The sequence below is a fragment of the Protopterus annectens genome, chromosome 10.part0, assembly GCF_019279795.1.
Source record: "Protopterus annectens isolate FY-2018-M chromosome 10.part0, PAN1.0, whole genome shotgun sequence".
NCBI lineage: Eukaryota > Metazoa > Chordata > Ceratodontiformes > Protopteridae > Protopterus > Protopterus annectens.
Genome location: NC_056744.1, coordinates 1654425584 through 1654445368, shown reverse-complemented (window position 1 = coordinate 1654445368; position 19785 = coordinate 1654425584). Strand labels below are relative to the sequence as shown.

General features: G+C 39.8%; 1 pseudogene; it reads right to left on the bottom strand.

Moving 5' to 3' along the window:
- LOC122814375 overlaps positions 1-19785 on the bottom strand; it is a 388456-nt pseudogene that overhangs the window by 168529 nt on the left and 200142 nt on the right.

Below are 19785 nucleotides of genomic sequence, written 5' to 3'. Positions count from 1 at the left end.
TGGTTGCACAGCCATGAGGGCCTGTAGTTCCAAAACCCTGTGTGCTGAGGTGATAGCCAGAAGGAAGGCTGTTTTCCATGACAAGTATTGTAGCTCTGTTGAAGAAGCCAGCTCAAATGGAGGCAGGGTCAGCTTTTCCAAAACGAAGTTGAGGTCCCAAGCTGGGACTGGTGGTTTCCTTGGGGGTTTTATATTTTTTGCCCCTCTGAGGAACTGCCTTAATAGAGGATGTGAGAATAAAGGAGGATCTGTGTTGTATTGTACAGAAATGGCTGAAGCGTGGATCTTGATGGAGGAGAAGGAAAGGCCACTGTTTAATATCTCAGCTAGGTACTGTAAAATTTGAGGTATATTTATTACCCAAGGATTCTGGCCCTTTTCTTGATTCCAGGAACAAAATCGTTTCCATTTGGCGGAGTAGGCTTTTCTGGTAGAGAGTCTTCTGGCCTCCAAGATGGCATCCTGCACCTCCTTGGAGAGGAGAATCTGTTGGGAAATTAAAGTATTCTCCATGCAGCTAGATTTAGAGCTTTGAGCTGGCTGTGAAGGGTTTTGTAGTTGTGCTGGGACAACAGAAGAGGGACTAGAGGCAGGATCCATGGTGGGGAGTGTGTCAGGCTCTTTAGGAGAGGATACCAGTGTTGTCGTGGCCAGTCTGGAGCAATGAGAATCATTTGTGGCCTCTCTGCTCTGGCTTTTAATAGAACTTTGGTCAGTAGAGGAAGAGGCGGGAAGGCATAGACTGTCAATGTTGTCCAATTGAAAGAGAGTGCGTCCACTTTCCAGGCCTGTGGATGATAGGTCCTTGAACAAAATTTTTTCAACTGGTAATTTCTGTGGGAAGCAAATAGATCTATGTCTGGCTGTCCCCATGCCTGAGTTATCTTTGAGAAAACTTGAGGATGCAACTTCCATTCGTGTGGGTCTGTCATATTTCTGCTTAAGTTGTCCGCCAGTGTGTTTTCCTTCCCTGGCAGGGATTGTGCCTGTAGTTGGAGTTGCAATTCCAGTGCTGTGTTCCATAGGGTCATGGCTTGCCTGCACAGGGGGTATGAATGAGTTCCCCCATGTTTGTTTATGTACCACATGACTGTGGTGTTGTCTGTCCTCATCAATAGCTGGCCTGGATGCAGTAGGTCTTTGAAGGTCATAAGAGCATTTTGCACGGCTAGCATCTCCTTTTGGTTGATGTGTAGGTGCTTCTCTTTTTGGGACCATTTTCCCTGAATGCACTGATCTGCCATGTGTGCTCCCCAGGCATAGTCTGAGGTGTCCATTGTGATGATTTGAGTTGCTTGAGGTACACAGAAAGGGAGACCTGTGTTTCTTTGGCATGCTTGAGCCCACCACAAAAATTCCTTTTGAAGGCATGGAATGAGTGGTATAATTGTTTCCAAGCTGTGGCTGTGTTGAGACCATAAATTTTTTAGGTACCATTGTAGTTTCCTCATATGCAGCTTTGCACATGGTATTAGTAGGATGCAAGATGCCATGAATCCCAGAGCCTGCAGGACTTTCCTTGCAGTTAGTCTGGTGAAAGTTGCCATTTTGTTGAAGTATTGAGACAGTTGCCCTTGTTTGTCTGGCGTGAGGTAGGCCATCTGGGTGGTTGTATTTAAGCTGGCACCCATGAAAATTATCTGTCGAGAAGGTATTAGTTTTGATTTCTTTTTGTTCACTGTGTATCCCAGGTAGTTTAACAGTTTTATTACAAACGCCAGATGCTGCAATAGAATGTCCTTGCTGTCCGCTTGGATCAGGCAGTCGTCCAGATATGGGTAGATTTGTATTCCTTGTTGTCTGCAGAAGGCAATTACTGATGCCAGGCATTTCATAAATACTCTGGGCGCAGTAGATAAGCCAAAGGGCAATGCAGAGAATTGGTAATGGGTTGAACCTACAAGAAATCTGAGGTATCTTCTGCAATCCTGTCTGACAGGGACATGCAGGTATGCCTCCTTGAGGTCCAATGTTACCAGCCAACACTCCTTGCCCAGCATGGGAAGAAGCTGCTGTAATGTGAGTATCTTGAATTTTGGCACCTGTAGATATGTGTTTAGGATGGATAGGTCTAAGATGGGTCTCAAATATTTGTCTTTCCTTGGTACCAGGAATAGTCTGGAATAAAAACCTTGACCTTGTTCTTTTGCAGGTATCTCTTTAATCGCTTTCATATCCATGAGAGCGGAAATTTGTCTTTGTGCCTCTGCCCTTTGATTTTGTGGCAGGTTTGGCAAGCCTCTCATTTTTGGAAGGGTGTGAAAGTGGAACCTGCAGCCTCTGTCTATAATGTCCAGAATCCATTTGTCTTTTGTAACAATATGCCAGTTTTTTGAAAATAATGCCAGTTTTCCGCCCAAAGGTGCTGCCATTAAAGCTTTGTTTGGCAGGCATAGGGGGAAGTCATTGTGTCTGTTTTCTAAATGACTGTGATCTATCTTCTCCACCTCTTGGGGTTGGTGCTTGCCACTGTCTTGCTCTGTAAGATCCACCCCTTGGGCATCTGTATCTGCCCCTTTGAGGTCTGTCCGTGGCTGGAAAGACCAATTTTTTGAAGGCCAGTTTCGGCTGAAGCGTGGAGGTTGTACCTGCAAGAAATCTTTCACCGTTTGCATAGATTTCACTTTTTCCTCCATTTTCTTTAGTACCTCCTCAGCTTTAACACCAAACAATACATCTTTTTGAAGTGGTGCATCTAATAATTTTGCTTTGACATGATCTGGTAAGGTTTGCTCTTTGAGCCAAGCATGTCTATGTATAACAGACCCCGTGACAGCAGCTCTACATGAGGCCTCTAAAGCATCAAAACCACACTACAAGGTATGTTTACCCACTTGCTCTGCTCCATGCAACAAATCCTGCAACTCTTTCAAATCTGGTTGTTCTGTTTGTGTCATTTTGCTTTTCAACTGAGATGATAAAAACTGCTGGTACTTTAACATATGAAATTGACAGTTTAATGCCCTCATGGTTAAAGTGGCAGATGTATACACCGTTTCCCTCCACCTTTCTAATGCTCTGGAATCTCTTTCTGAAGGTAAAGGTTTTTTTAGCAGTAGAGGCCTTTATTCCCTTGGGACCCTGTGAAATAGTTTCTGGGTCAGCAGTATGGCTTTTATAAAGGAACTGGTGAGAATCAGGAACCCGGTAATACCTGTCTGGTTTAACAGGGGCTGGAGGTAAAGAATCTGGATTAAGGCTGGCTTCTGTGAACACATCATCCAAAATATCTAAAACAGGAGGGATAGCCAGGGGCCTATGCTGGGGGAGCAGTAGAAATTCCCTGAGCCTTTTCTTGGAATCTGAGTAATCTTGGCCTTCCCAGTGGAAGTGTTTCCTCAATGTATGCAGGGTTTCCCCAAAAGAGTAGTCCTCAGGGGGGGAGACAGAGGGAATAGACTCCTCAGCATCAGAATCTTTGAAAGGGGAATAGGCATAATCCTGGTCCTCAGAATGGTCCGAGGTAATAGAAGCCTGGTCTGAGGAAGGGTAGTCTTCCTCCAATCTGGGTCTTTTGCCAGAGGGGGGTTGAGAACCCCTGATGAGAGTTATCAAATCCTCAGCCATTTTAAGCATCTGCTTTTTAGGCATGGGGCCTTGAGAGGAGGTCTGAGGACCCTATTTTCTAGTTTTCATGGCAGCTTTGGATTTAGTGAAGGATTTAATAGAGAAGGTGGAAGGCCTGAAGACGCCTTCAGAAATGGCAGGCCTGACTAAATTTTCAGTTTCCCCGCCAATAGTGGCGTCGGTATCTGCAGTGGGAATGGAGACAGAGGAGCCTGCGACCTCGGGTACTGAAGCCACCAGTAAAACAGTTTCATCGGTAGTCAGGGGTTACGTAGGCACCTCGCTGAGAACCGGAGAACCGGTAGTCGGCCTAAGCGTGGTCTCAGTACTCGGTGCAGACCTCGGATGTTGGTCCTTGTCTTTGCATCTTTTGCTTAAAACTGGTGTCTGTGTATCCGACGACATGATATAATTAATTTTTTTGCCAAAATAATGAAGGGCGAACCCCGCCCTGTGCTTAATAGTGCGCTTGTTGAACCTAGCACAAAAACGGCAGGCCGAGACGTCATGGTCTGGCCCTAAGCAAGGTATACAGAAAGAGTGGAAATCCTTATGCAGTATTTGCTTCCCACAAGAAATGCAATTATTAACTTTGTTCTTCATCGGTCTGAGGCAAGAAAAGTTTCCCCAACTGGGTACTTAGCTTTAAAGAAGACTTCGGCTGAAATACTTTCGTAAATCTCAGGAGCTGGCCGACCGGCACTTGCGAACTGCTTCTGCTTCGGGCACCGCGCAAGAAAGACTGGAGAAAATGGCGTTGGCTGCCTCTTTTATACCCCTGCCGCACTGACGTCAGGGAAGAAGCGACGACAACCGACGCCGGACCTAGACTTTGGAATTTAGCCGACCGAGGACCCGCCTGACGGCAGGATAACCCATCTGTAATGACTGCAGCTGTATGCACGATGAACATCAAGCAAATAACTATCAATAATAAAAAAAAACTTTGAAAATAAATAAACTGTCTAAAAACACTCTTTCAATATTACAAATAATATCCATAATAACTCAATGCTAATCCATATGAAGATTCTACAATGTTATCTCCTCCATTGAAACCATCCATCACTAACATTTCTTAACCTTAGATCTAATCAACAAACTACTCAAAGTAACCTTCCCGCTCAAATGTAAATTCTAGCAGAGTATGCAGCCTGCTTCCACTTCCAACCTGTGTCTGAGAAGGAATCTAAAAAAATATTTAAGTACTTGTAACTGTCCACCTCTACCTTCATTGCACTCCATCCCAACTTCTTAGGAAGGAGGCAAATGAAATACCTCCCTCCTCCCCAAATTATACCTCCTCACTTACCACAGGAATTGTTCCACCAGCCCTGATACATGACATCATACCTCTTCTAAGGTACCCCTAGCCCCCTAAAACACAAAGGCGATCAACTTATCTCTACTCTTTGCCCAACTGTAAAAATGTTTTCAAAAGTTCTTTATAAGCAGCTGCTTGAATGCTTTAATATCTTTGGGCTTCTGATAGGCATTATACCTTCAGAAATGGTTTTAGCACAACCACTGCTATACTAATCAGCATTTGATGCTATCTATAGTGACCTAAAAAGAAGCCTGCTTACAGCTGGCATTTTTATGGATATGAAGTGCGTCTTTGAAACTGCTAACAACAAAACTTTGCTTGCTAAACTACAAACATTCACCATGGGAGAAGAAGTCATTGCCTATTTCTACAGCTACTTTGACAGTAAGACAATTTAAATTAACTTCAATAGCAGCTGTCCCCAATGGAACACTAAAAACACATGTCACCCAAGATTCGGTACTATGCCCATCACTGTTTCTTTATTGATTAAGGATACTACTGACTTACCTGAGCTTAACCTTACCCTCCCCCCATGGAGATGATAATAAAGCCTAGGCAAGCAGATGCCCCACAGTCTTGCAATCTCAACTCCCAGCAATGCTATTTTCTTTGTCAATGGTCTAAACAAAATAAACTCTAAATTAACCATACAAAAGATATGCTTTTTTTCCTTTCCTCAAAGAGACATTCAAATTTCTGTCACTGCTATCCCAGACAATAATATTATTCCTTTTGTGATCGAGTACAATTACTAAGGTCTAACCCTTTACATAAAGTTTTACAACACAAAATTATATCATCGTTATAAGTCCTCTCGCAACTAAAACTCAACCACAAGATACCACATCTACTATATCCTACTGCCTGCAAAACACTGTCCAAGAATGTCCTTTCCCCTAAAACGGAACCTTGACTTTCTATACTCTGCTTACACTATCCAAAGACTGTAAGTCACTAAGAATAAAACTGCCATATTTCCCCTACTTACTGATGCCCAGGTATACCACTGCAACCTTCCAACTGACCTAAATAGACTACTCATTTCTGAAAGGGACACTTATCTTCTATGCAACTTAGTGTATAATGTTTTAAATAACGGTTACTGCCCCCTCTGAAAAGAAAACTCTCAATCAAGGAACAGTTCTACTGCCTAAGGATTTCCCAGGATAACAATGTTATTCAATCACTCCCATTTTAAAACCATCATTGGTGATGGAATGTTCTCACGGACAGGCCTAGCTCTCCGGAAAAAAGAAAACGCCAGATGAAATGAGTCATTAAGATAGTCTTGCAAAGTTTAAGAACTCCCTTTCTGAGTACCTCTTCAAGAAAGTTGCTTACAAATGCTTTATACAGAATGGACAAACCCTTTAAAAGGCTTAAATTCTAAAAATGCTTACATTCTTTCAAGTTTTCCTTTACTGTTTAGCTCTTCCTTGTGCTCTCTTCTTAGTCTCTACAATTATTTCTAAATCTCCATTTTTTACTCACTTTCATTTGACGTTTTTCAGAAAAAATACATTTAAACCTTTAAAAAGCAATTTCATGTAACGAAACTCTATTGCAGCCCATGTAAACTAATAAAAACCTAATGTAAGCCTGCTACTTTTAGAACTGTAAAACATTCTACTTCTAAAAATTGTATAACAGTATATGAACTTGCAAAAGTTTTGCAACTGTATAACTTCATAAACGTAAAACCCGTCTTTGCTTGCACTATTTATTGCCTCGAAGCCTGGGTCATTACTGAAAGGGATCTCTGGACCAGTCCACCTACCCAGTCACCAAACAGTAAGTCAGTCAGTAAGTAAAAAAATAAATATATAAAAACATTAGAAATTGCAATTAATGGAATTTTGATATTGCAGTAGCTCAGCACATTCAAATGCTTATGCTAGGACCTTGATTCCTTATTTATTTTGTATTTTTTTTTTGAAGAAATAGTTTCCTTGATTTTTTGAAGAAATTAAACACAAAATAAGTTATACACATGAATTAAAGCAGCAGTCATTAACCAAACTAGAAACAGAATACAGTTTGAGATTTGGAACAGTTTTCACAGAGACTTTAAGAAAAAAATATTTATTCGAAATTTATTTTAAATAAGTTGATTAATTGTGAGAGTATATTTTTATTTATTTTTATAATAATTTGTTTACCAGGGTAAAGCACTGATCAACGCTGACCAATTTCAGGCCCAGCCTGGAAGAGAATTAAACAAAACCATTAAACAAACACATCAAGTTCGAAACATAGCAATAAGTATAGCGGACATAACCCAAGAGTACAAAACAATGACAAAGCAACAAAAACAGGTTGATTACACTGGGTGACGTTTCAACGTTGCTGAACAAATATATACAATACCAGACAATATATACAAGAAGACAAAATATGTTTCAAGATAGTATATCTCATTTTTATAGGTCTCCAGACAGAAATGAAAGATGTGGACATAAATATCAGTACATCAGAGGAAACCACTGATAATCCTTCAGTAAGGTGTACATTTCAAATGTTCATAACCCTAGAAGTTTTTAGTTCAAGGTGCCAGTTGGTGACTTTCTGCACAGAAGATTGGTTCTTTTTAATTTTTTTCTTTGCAACTTTAAATCATTTAAGGGCCAGAATGTTCCACACATTAGCCTTTTAGATCTTTGTTAACCTCTGCTTTCATTTTCCTGGTTTACTTTCTCTTAATGTGCACTTTTTTATAACATAGCACAAACAACTTCATTCCTAAATGTGGGGATATTTAAAGTTCAGAAAACCAATACTGCTTCAGTCACTGTTTGTGAGAAATGATCACCCATAACATACCCAAGACTGCCTCCTTGGGTAGGATAAATGGGATTACCTCTGTTAGCACTGTACTTAAATATGCTTGGATAAATGCCTCCCAGCAGTACTGGAGTTATCAGAACGTCCTCATTCTACATTGTTTTGGTCTCTGCTTGCATGTACCAAACAGACTGCAGTCGTTAGGCAGAGTTACCTGAATGACAAGACTTTCTTTCGTCTTTTTCCGCTACAACACATGGCTTTATTACTTTGGCTTTCCTGGCAGTTGATATTCATACACGAGCATTGCCTCTTCATTTTCAGTAACTCTTTATGGATGTTACTAGTGCTTCTCAACCACCTGGGAACTGCAACGTCTGTACAGCTTTTAGTACATCAGCTCTAACAGTTGTTTTTCAGTATGAAAACCTTCAGCCATAACTATGTCATAGCCATCTACATATCACTGAACCTACAGTTATTGGTTATTTGTTCCTTTTTCTACAGATTTTGAAAACCATTTCATACATAATCCACTACACCTTTGGTGGTCATTACCAGTTTGTCAACTTTACTTTCTAGGTTTAAAGTACTTTAACCATTAAAAACATCAAATTTTTGTCAACATTTGTTTGTTCTCACAGTTCTTTAAACTTGTCCTAACATAAATGGTTTCCATTTTTTTCTGACCTTAGCACTTAAGAGTCAGTCCTTCCTTCATGTGTTTGCACTTTAGCAACATCTTTTTTTTTCTATTTCTGGAACATTCACTGTATTTAGAAATGAACTTGGTAACAGAAATGCATGCTGTTTCACAAATGCAAACGTATACATATAATCAGTTTTAAGGAACATTGTGTCTTCTTCATAATGGGAAATACCTAATCCTGTGATGCAATAAAATATATGGTTCTGCAGGGTAAATTTGAATGGAGAAATCTAATCTGAAACTGTGAATGTTAAGCCTCAAATGCAAATTCTTCCAAGATATAACGGATGTGTGTGTTGGGGAGAGACTGCTTAGTTCCAAAATCTTAAATTGATACGTTATTTCTAAGGCTGCTTGACTTCAAAGTGGAGAAGTCACCCAGAAATGGTTTGTTTGAGGTTTTGCTTTCACAATTACAGGCATTTTTCATCATCTGTGTAAATAAGGGTTACATTCATTGTAATGAACATCTGGAACACTGAATGGCATTACAAAGACCACAAAGGCCCAAAACCAAAAATGCATTGGAGGCTGCTGTACACCAGGTACGGATGTTTTCTTCTTTCCTGACTGTAGTGAAATCTTGGGAGTTGGTATCTATAATAAGCAGCAGTTGTGGAGATGCAGCCCACCACATGGGAGGTGCACAGTGGCTCGCTTTCCTGCATAGACTGTCACCAGAGTTTTTTTGTCAGTGTGTGCTTCCACCCTTTGTATTCTTTGTAATGCCATTAGGAGTTATGAATGAATTCCAATTGATAAATACAATACAACAGGGCTGGTGAGTATATTTAAAACCTGAATTTATTCACAGATGTCAAAATAGTTCTCAGAATTAAGTTCAACTGATTGAAATATTCTTCACTAATTACAGTCACTTGTTCATGCTGGCGGCAGATTCTTCTTTTATTCTGAAATATATAAAGGTCATGCTGTTCTGCTGTATCACATTCTTGCAAGCAGTTGTTTTCATGGCACATACATGCTTTCCTGCTCTTAGTGTTCCTTTCAATCCTATTCCTAAATTAGACATGACTGCAATAATCACCGGAAAATATTTCAACAATGTTACTAGCCAACTAAACAGTTTTAAATCATCCACAAAAAAATTGGAAGTGGGAGGCAATGTCACAGTTGTTTTTAGTCAAGCTGTATCCATAACTAACATAACTACCTTAATGTTTTTGGTGCAAAGCAAACCAGTTGTGTAAAAGAACCACTTTGGTAATTTATCAGTCTGTCATGTAGATAGGCATTGTAACCAATTTGCATGGCTACTTCAATGAGTGATGCTATTTTTACAATACCTAATTTTCTCACTTCCACTTTCTTAAAAGATATAACAAGATAAACCCATGTGAGGATTACCTGTTCATCTCACATCATCTGAAAACATTTTAACCATCTGCAGCTGTGTTTTCTACTTTTTATCTGAAGAACTATACAGTTTTAAATCATCCACCAATATGTCATTTGGCAAGGGTGTTTTCTGGAAATCAAGTGCAGCCATAGCCTACTCTGTTAAATAAACAGAGTAACTGGTTAAAGACAAGACAAAACAGCAGTAGTGATGAAGAATAGCCACGGAACATCCTTCTTTGGACCCCCCCCCCCGATGACTCTGCTGTTAAGTGTTTTTTGCCACTGTTTTGTAGTGATTGTTATACAATTTATCCAAGTATGGTATATTTTACATATTTGTAGGCATTTCATAACCCGCAACTGTGGCATACTGCCAAATAACATTGTGTAATCTAGCCATAAAAAGTTCTGACTCTTTTTATAACTCTCCATTATGCCTTTGTTGGTCCTTTGCTTCATATATTTTTTCTTTCATTACTTCTCTTCTATTGTCATTATTGCATTTTATCCAAATGACTTTAAACTCTGTCTGCATTATTTCCTGGTGTGTATTTCATAGGATGGCTTGCACATTCATTTTTAAGGAGCAGTGAAGGTTTTCCTGTTAACCATGCTGGTGTCAGTTTGGGATGTGCACATAAGTACTTTTTACTCCAGGCTAAATCGTTGTGCAAAGATGTTAATACCTTTAGCCAGAAGTTAGGCATTGTATCTGGATCCAGGTTTTAGCCTTTGTTAGCTTTGTTTCCCCCCAACTTACCCCCCCTTTTTTTGTAGCTCTTCCGTCATTCCATTTCATATCCACTGTTACCACTTTTTACCTGTTTCTTTCATTTATTTTATCCATACAGTATCTTATGTTTAACAGTGTCTTCATAAATATTTCTCCAAAATGTATTTATTTTTTAACTTGGTTTGTACTACCGTTGTTGTTTTCTTCCACAACTCTCTATAAAAAAGTTTTTTGAGATCCTCAATGAATTTCTTGCTTTGCACTTTGATTTATATTTCTTCACGCAATACATTTTTCCATTATGTGTGGATCATATTTAGAGAAGGCGCAACACAAATCCTGATACGTTTTGATACTGTATGCTGCTTTTATAACTTGTATATCTTTTTAAGAATATTTGATTATCTATTATCTTTTATTCTAGTAGCAATACTTCTTGCCTTAGCTCTGTTATTTTGCATTTTTGTGGTAGTAGCACTTTATTAGTTAAGCTAGCAGCCGCGGTGGTGCAGCAGTAGCGTTGTTGCCTCACAGCAAGAGGTTCTCCTGTTGGATTCTCAGCTGGAGTGCCTTCTGTGTGGAGTCTGCATGTCCTCCCCATGGTCGAGTGGCCTCTGAAAGACATGCGTGAATGGTCGTGTCTTCGCTGAAGGTTGGGTGTCGGGCTGGCAACTCGGCACCATAAAAATCGACTGCCAATCATTAGCAGACCGGAGTTCCGCTGTCAACCCCTAACCGGGAAAAGCCAAAAAGACAAACAACTTTATTAGTTAAGCTGCATAGTACCATATTTTATTTATTTGATATATAATACAAATCTCTCTTGATGGCCCCAAGTACTGCATTAATGAGTTTTATCAGTATTCTAACATTCCACAGAGAAATCTGTGCAAAAGTTTAGATGGTGCTTTATGTGTTCCTTTTCCATAAAGCATTGGATACACTGAGCAGACTGATGCAGTTTATTCCTTTGTAATTTTTACAAATGTTTATCAATATTAATACTGAAAAAGGAAGTATGCCAGTCCCCTGTGTGAACACCCTGATAGTTTACTAGGCCTATTCTACTTCTAAAAACACTGTATTTAGTACAGTTATATATATATTTTTTCTCTTTTGAATTTCTCCAAATGTTGAGGTTTTCATTTTCTAATACTGTAACAGGAATGGGCCCCATTCCTTCATCAGGGTACAATTACTATTGCTTCAGTCTTTGATGTTTGCCAAGACTGTTCTTCTCGTCACTTGCACGGTACCCAGAATTGCATTTTTATGCAGCTCATATGGAGTTAAACGTATCAGTATCATATTTAAGTAAACCAGAAAATTCTTTTTTATTAACCCTGTTGTTCCTACTACTTGAGCTACTTGGGGGTCTTTTCCCCAACTCACCCATGTGAAAAAGGGCACAATGCTTTTGAAGACCACTATGCTGTGTAAAACGCTTGCCACATTCAGTACATTGATACGGTTTCTCTCCTGTGTGAAAGACACGATGCTTTCGAAGGCCACTGGGATGTGTGAAACACTTGCTACATTCAGTACATTTATACGGCTTCTCTCCTGTGTGAATAACAAGATGCTTTCGAACACTACTTTGATGCGTGAAACACTTACTGCATTCAGTACATTTATAAGGTTTCATTCCTGTGTGAGAATTCTGGTGGTATTTTAGGTGCGTCTTTTGTGTAAAACACTTACCGCATTCAGTACATTTATATGGTTTTCTCCAGTATGAATCGGATAATGCTTTTGAACACTACGGGGATCTGCAAAACATTTGTTGCATTCAGGACACTTGAATGGTTTTAGCCCCTTGTGACAGTTCTGATGGTATTCCAAGTGTGACCTTCGTGTAAAACATTTACCACAGTCAGTACATTTAAATGGTTTGTCGCCAGTGTGAATAACATAATGCTTTCGAAGGTTGCCAAGACAAGCAAAGCCCTTATCACACTCAGTACATTTATAGGGTTTCTCTCCCGTGTGAATGGCATGGTGATGGCGAAGATTACTCAGACGTGTGAAACGCTTTTTGCATTCACTACATTTATATGGCTTCTTACTTATGTCAGTTTCAGATCTTTTGCTATAGTTATGTCCTGAATTAAGTTGTGGTACAGAAGAGAGATGAAGCTTGTGGTAGCCCTTTACAGGCTGAGTACACTGTGTCAGGTTCTCTGCTGGGTAAATTACCTGGGATGTTCCATCTGATGGTTGCTGAATGCAACTTGCACTGTGTTCTGCATGTCTGTTACCTAAAAAACACATCATGTATTAGTATTTTACTACAACAATAAAATAAGTCAGATTCTTTTATCTCAACACATATGTAGTATTTAGCCATTTAAAATGGTGCGTTTTGTTTCTAGAAGGACATTTTTTTCTGTTATTGATATCACTGCTAACAAGTCTAACAATGTTGACCATTCATATATCAGACCTTAATCCCCATGAGCAAATAATTTATTTCAACCAGCTACATCTTCCCATCCATCACCCTAAACCACCAGTTTAAATTCGATCTTACAGTGCTGTAATACTGCTACAAGCCCCTTTTCATATTACTTCTCGCTGCATCCCACATTTTGCACATTTGTTTATGCTTCTCCCCTTGTAGTCTAACTTCACATCTGTTACTATTTTAGTTAATTTCAGACACATTTCACAGTATTGACTTTGTTGCTTCTTTTCTCTCTCTGTCTGATTACTTACAACTATTCTTCTTCCAGGTCATACAGCTGTACACAAGCTCTTCAACTTTACAACAAATTCTCTATACGTTTCCACCTAGGCTGGTCTCTGACGTTTAAATAACTTTCCCATAATTCCTAGCGCTGACCTAGGTGAACAGTCTGATTGCTCTTGCCTATAGATGTTTATTTATTTATGATTTTTTTACCAGGTAAGTGATCTGAAGACTCATTTCATCCATGACCCAGGCTACTAGGAAGTGCAAGTGTGCTAGTCTGGAAGGAGTGCATATGGCAACATCACCTGTTCCAGAGATACCATAGTAGCTTCTGCATAATTAGATGAACCATCAAAATGCAGGAAGCCATGTATCCCAGCAAGCTAAGGAACTCCCTGGCCGTGATGCTGGGAAGGCTGGCCAACTTGCTAAAATACCAAGACATGAGAAGGATCTAATAAGGGGTAGGAATGCCTTCTGAACAGCTCCAAGGAAAGCAACCTGTCTCACTGGAGTAAACTAATATTTCACTAAGTTTAAAAGACCATCGTTCTCTCTGGAAACATACCAATTTCTAGTGCCATCTGAATATCTAACTGGGAAAAGCCCTGAATGACACAATTGCCATGATATGGGTAAATGTGAACACCCTATGCTCTGCATAAAGCAGTTACTACTACCAGGCATTTCTGGAAACACCCAGAGTACAGCAGACAAATCAGAGGACAAGAACATAAATTGAAAATCTGAACCCTTGCCTTGAATCTTAGGATCTGAATGAACCCTACGTACTGGAGATATGTACACAGGTATACTTCAGCCACAGAGCCACCACTATGCTCTGGGCAAAATTAAGGGTAAAAGGTTTTATATGGTCGGCATTTTGAATTCTGAGACTAGGAAGTACTTGGTCAACCTTGAAAGATCCAGTATGGGTTACCAAGATCCTTTACTTGGGGAAATGGAAGCCTAGAGTAAAATCCTGTTGCACCTTCCTTTTCAGGTGGCACTTCTATGACACTTTGTGCCAGGAGACTGTCCAACTGTTAAGTCATCAGGTACACTTGTTCTCTGGGTATAGCTGGAATCTTGACAAATTCAGACATTCCAAACTGTAACCTAACCTTATGATTTGTATGACTTGCCTGTCTTTCCTATTGGTCTGCAGAAACAACCATCCTGGATCAGTTTTTATGAGGGTAACAAAACTGGGAGGAGAGGAGGGGACTGAAATGGGATTTTTGGGGAGTGGTACCATGCAGAATCATGGCTGTTTCCTCTGGCTGCCCTGGTTCCAGGGCTCCTAGGTCAGCCTTTGCAGTCAACCTGACACTTATTATGGAATTTTACATTTCTGAACTTTGCCTTTGTCCTGTTAGGTTGGAAAGGGCAGACTTTTGCTTGGATAGTTTCTGACATATCCAGGTGGAGATGTATGTCCATAGATCGTAAACTTAATACAATGAATAGCAAATGACAACTGATTTAATTTCCTTTGCAAAGGGGCATACCTCCCCTTCACCCACACACTCTTTGCTAGTTACATATACCAACTCTGAGTGGGGAAAGGGCAAATCTTGAAATTCCCACTGTACTGCAACTTTGCACAGAAAAAAAGATGTTAGTGCAAATCAGCTTTTTTTTTTTAATCATCTGTACTGGCTTGTTCTATGTTCAAGAATTTTGAATCTTCAGCCACTTCTTGGTAACTCACCTAGGTGGGGGGGGGTAGTGAAATAGGTCCTTGATGGATTGCACAGTTTCCCCCTTGTCCTCCTGTTCTTTGAACACTTTCCCTGCAGGGGTCCAAAGAGAAGCCCCTTACCTAAGGGCATCAAGGAGTTCTACCTTTACACGCTCTGGAAAGGGCTGAACCCTCACTAAGCACACCTTTTCACTAGAGACTATGTTATATCTGCCTTACATGACACATGGGCTGCCTAGAGACTATATTATATCTGCCTTACATGACACATGGGCTGCATCACTGCCACACTTCAATGAACACCTAGGAACCCCAAGAACAGAGATGGCACACATCTAATATCCCTACTATAGCACTTGCTTTGTATCCGTTCTTCTTTCTTAACTGCTCATGGTGAAACTCCTGAAATCTGAGAAGATGAGGGTAGTAGTTGAGGGCCTAATGGCTGAGATAGCTGAGGCGTTAAGTCAATTTAACAAAACTGCTAGACAATTTTAGAAGTCATTTGAATTTGGATTCCTGGACATAACTCCATCTGATCCCTGGCTAGAATGCAGGAACACCACTGCTGTTTCAGCCACAGGATTCTTGTAGAAGTGTTTGTGGGACTTAAGGGCATGACAGGATTGGTCTGGATTCTGGTGCAGGAGACTTGAAATCAGCCACCAGGGATGCTGCATTGAAAGTAACATCCAGGACATCAAGGATTGAAGAAACAGCTAGGGGTCTAGGTTCAAACAGGTGTAGAAACAGTCTGCACCTAATCTAGGCCCAAGAGAATGCTTTACACTCCCAAATACAGCATTCCTTCATCCTGTGAAAGATATTTTCAAAAGATAAATTCTGAGGTGGCAAGACTGTGTACAAAATGTATGAAAGAAGTTTGGTAAAGATAACCTAGGTAAGCTAGTTCTTCTACTTCAGAGTAATCTGAATCTAGTCTTCTTGAGAAATCTCCATCTTGTTCCTCTTAACAGAGAGGGGGATCCCTGAAGCAGAATCTTTTCCAAAGGCTGGCTGGCTGCCTGGATTTCATGAATTCAATAAAATCCTGAGCTAGTTTGAAAGTCCTTGAAAAAGACTTGGGTGTACTGGGACTGAGGTCTTATCATCAGTGGCTGGGGGAACTGACTGATGAGTGTTTAGGCTTCAGTGTCTTGGTTTCAGCTTGGTGGTGTGGTCTGGCTTATAAGCTTCAGGATGGGTTTATATCATCAAATTCCCCTCGTGTCTGAGATCACACTAAAGTGAGGAAAGGACAAATTTCCTGCTCTTTGCTGTACTGCAATCTCAGTATGAACAGTTTGACAAATAGCACGTTCAATGTAACGGCACTGAAAATGCTGTTCTCTGAACTTTTTTTATGAACTGATAGGGATCCCTTCAGGACATGGGTGGGTAACTCGTACTTCAATATGTTGCCGCCTTGCAACTTCCTCCCTAACAAACTGATGGACACTGCCCTTTACCCAAGAAACCAGTACTCATGGATTGGAATTTGAGGCCTACTGAGCAGTGCCAGGCCGAAATGAGGACAATGCAGATTTGGCTCTGAAGTACATGACAGTGACTGACGTGGGGGTGCCGGAGGGGTGGTGCCACCGGCTTCAGTCAAGCTAAATGTCAGGCAGAGGTTACAAAAGTGCTGCACTGACATCAGCAACCTTGAGCCAAGGGGGGGGGGGGGGTTGTCAGACAATTAAATCATGTGAATGGCTTCCCAAACACTTTTCTCCTTTGGAAAGTTATATTTGTTCTTTTTGACAAAATTTGAAGAGGGACTGGCTGATGGCCATGACTAGGTTAACCACGTGCTTTTTCTTGCAAGAATTTTTCAAGGGACCCATCCCATGACTTTATCATCTTGATTCTGAAGTATGAGCACTGGGGGAGGGGGGTAACTGGATACATCCTGCCTTGGACCCAGGCAAAATAAACTGTAAAACTCTGTGGAATTTGCTTCTTACGCCTTAGACAGTTGTTTACTTTATATTTTGACATCTTCAAACAATTCACTATTAGAAAGGATAATAAATTTCCACAACAGAGAGCTGTCTTAGTCACTGCCATCAGGGCAACCTGATGTAATAATGACTCGGTCAAGTAAAAGGCATTCATTGAACTGCAGCATGACAGGTCTAAAGATGTTGCCATCTGACTACCCGCATTATATACAACTGATGTTCGAATGTGTAGTAATGTCCATGCTGTAATTTCCTGGTCTCCTTTGGTCTTTCTGCTAAACGAGATACCTGCAGTGCAGTTCTACACCTCAGAATCACTGCAAAGGACACGTATGTTCATGATTATTGCCCAGAAATAACAGTTACTGCACACTGTATGGCAGTTACCCTGGGTGGGTAATGTCATCTTTGTGGCAGGTTCAGGCAAGGTCAAACATGCGTACTGTTATACAAGACGGGGGTATCTATCTATGTGGTGTGTCAGTCAGTTAACTCATTAACACCCAAAGCACTTATCATACTGTGGTGTTAATCATGCCTGTAGTGCTAGCTGTGCTGGCCTGTCTTGTCACATTCAGGCCCTAAAACTTGAAACACAGATCACACTCAGTGCTTCAACTTTGCTGTAATTTACAATCAGTACTAAATTTGAGGTATTCAGTACCATGATTTAAGCACATTTAATGTGAGACTGAGACAATGACTTTAGCTGAATAAGAAAGGCAAAAAGATGCTTTTCTTGTACAGATGAAGTGATTTTCTTGCAATGCTCTTTTCTTGTGATGCATAGCTGTATGCAACTGATGGCAGTCAGAAATGTCACATTTAATTATTGACTGCCAGTAGGTTTTAATCTGCTATGCTTCTTCTCAAGCAAACCATAAACCATAAAGGTGTGCAGAAAGTTGCTATAGATTGGCCGGGGTAGGGCACTGTCTAGGACCAGTAAGTTGGAATACATTACTGTTACTATTATTATATATTTTTTTACTTTTCTCTCAAATATCAAATGTGTACATTGGCCATCTTTTGGCGAAAGGAGTAGAGAGACTCCATATGTATATATATATATATATATATATATATATATATACACACATACATACATACATACATATACACACACACACACACACACACACACACACATATACATGGAAGTTGCTTGAAATTGTCAAACATCTGTTAGGGCGACAACTGCTTAGTCAATCGTACATGGTCGAATTAGGAGCAGATCAACAGCTGTGCAATATCACACAATTCTTGGGATTGGAAAAGTTGCTCTTACTCACTCTTTGCACGATCTCAGAGTTAGTATACATAATTAGCATTGGGTGTGGGGGTGTGTGGCAGTCTACATGGGGAATTTGGGGGGCTTGTCTCCCCACTGCAAAAAATGTTTTTTAATGTGTTTTTTTAAATTAAGATACTGCATTCGTCAAGGCTGTTTCTTAGTGGATATGTACTGATGTGTCTACTTCAGTGTTTTTGACTTTACACGATCAATGTTTTTGCAGTCAACGTTGCGTATTTTCTTTGAAATAAGACACCCATATGTACATACACACAGACACACATACATATTTTATATATATATATATATATATATATATATATACACACACACACATATACACACATATACATAAAACTATGTATATATATATATATATATATATATATATATATATATATATATATATATATATATATATATATATATATATAGATATATTATATATCCATATACACACACCCAGTTGACAAAGCCAGATGAAATATACTACTGTGGCCATTTGTTCATCCATGTTACTTGTAATCTAACATCAGAGTAGTATGCACAAAGTGACCATCTGTTAGAGTTAGCGTGAGAATGCATATTGTGCACATGAATAGCAGCAACAACTTGAACTATATAACAGCAGCTATTTATTCTTTCTGTATTCTTCTCTATCTAACATGGTTGGTGACTATCTTTTTGGGGGGTAAAGAATCAGGTTACCTACTACAGCCACAAAATACAGAACGAACACCAGTATAAATGTGAATCTTTAAATTTTTGAAGTTTTCTCTCCTATACGAACACACAACCTACCTCTTTACAAACTCCATTTTGCTGTAAAATAGGTGGCCATTTTTTAAAAGATCTGCAGTTAGTAGACTACCCAGTCCCATACTTCACTTTTTAAACAGTATCTCTAGTATTACTATGTTGAAAACAATGTGCACTACATATATATGCTTTATCATAAATAACTTTAGTTGCTTTGTGTGATTGTAGCAGTTATAGCCTGTCACTGTGTGCAACAGCAAATTAAGTTGCCTTAATACTACTACTGTCTCTGGATAAACTGGTCCTGACTGCTACTATTTGCTTACAAACTTATACTAGGTCCACATTGCTGAGTCAAACACCTGCCAATCCATCTCCACATTCTTCAGAGCTGTGCATTAACCACTGATGCCACAGAGAACTCATATTGCAAGTCTCACAGCATATAGATGAAGTGAAAAACATACATGTATTAGAGATTGGGCATTGTGCTTTGTCAAACAGAGACTGTCAATGTATTGACCACAGTTCACAACATCAGACTGCATTAATAAGTCAAACATCACCTCAGGAGTACATTAAACCATCAAGCCTGTTATTACAATACTGATAATATTAACAGTAACAACTGTCTTCTCATACTGATAGCAGAATTGTTTTCTGTCATGCAGCAGGGGTTAAGTCAACTCCTATGAGGAGTACAGCAGGAATGAGGCTGAAGGCAAATTCTCATCCATTTTTCCCACAGAGTCTGAAGTGTCACTTCCATCCATACTCACCCCCTTTCCTGTTTTTGCATATGGGGTCAGGGTGTCACTTCAGCAGTGACAATTATCAAGAGCCTAGGTTGTACACCACCTGGTGGATAGCCCTGCCATGGTAGTTCATT